Source organism: Myotis brandtii, unplaced genomic scaffold, assembly GCF_000412655.1.
Source record: "Myotis brandtii unplaced genomic scaffold, ASM41265v1 scaffold3046, whole genome shotgun sequence".
Taxonomy (NCBI): Eukaryota; Metazoa; Chordata; class Mammalia; order Chiroptera; family Vespertilionidae; genus Myotis; species Myotis brandtii.
In genome coordinates, this window is record NW_005361635.1 from 1 (window position 1) to 380 (window position 380).

Here is a 380-nt window from a genome sequence, read left to right on the forward strand (position 1 = left end):
CTCTGGGTCTGCTGAACCCCCTCCACCTTTCCCTGCACCCACAGGTGTACGTGACAAACCCCGATGGCTCCCCTGCCCCCCGCATCCCTGTGGCCACTGAGGGCTGCAATCAAGTGCATTCTGTGACCCGGGATGATGGCCTGGCTAAGCTCACCATCAACACAGACAAGCACTGGGAGCTCCTGTTGATCACTGTGAGTCTGCACCAGCAGGACCCCACCCCAGGGAAACAGAGGACTTTATTTTTACAGCAGCTTCTAACGATTGCACAAAGGGATCTTGTCATGTGCATAGTGGGGGTCCTTCCATTTGCATAAATGGGTCTTGCCATTCACATAGAGGTGTTTCATTTGCATAGAGGAGTCTTGTCTGCACATGGG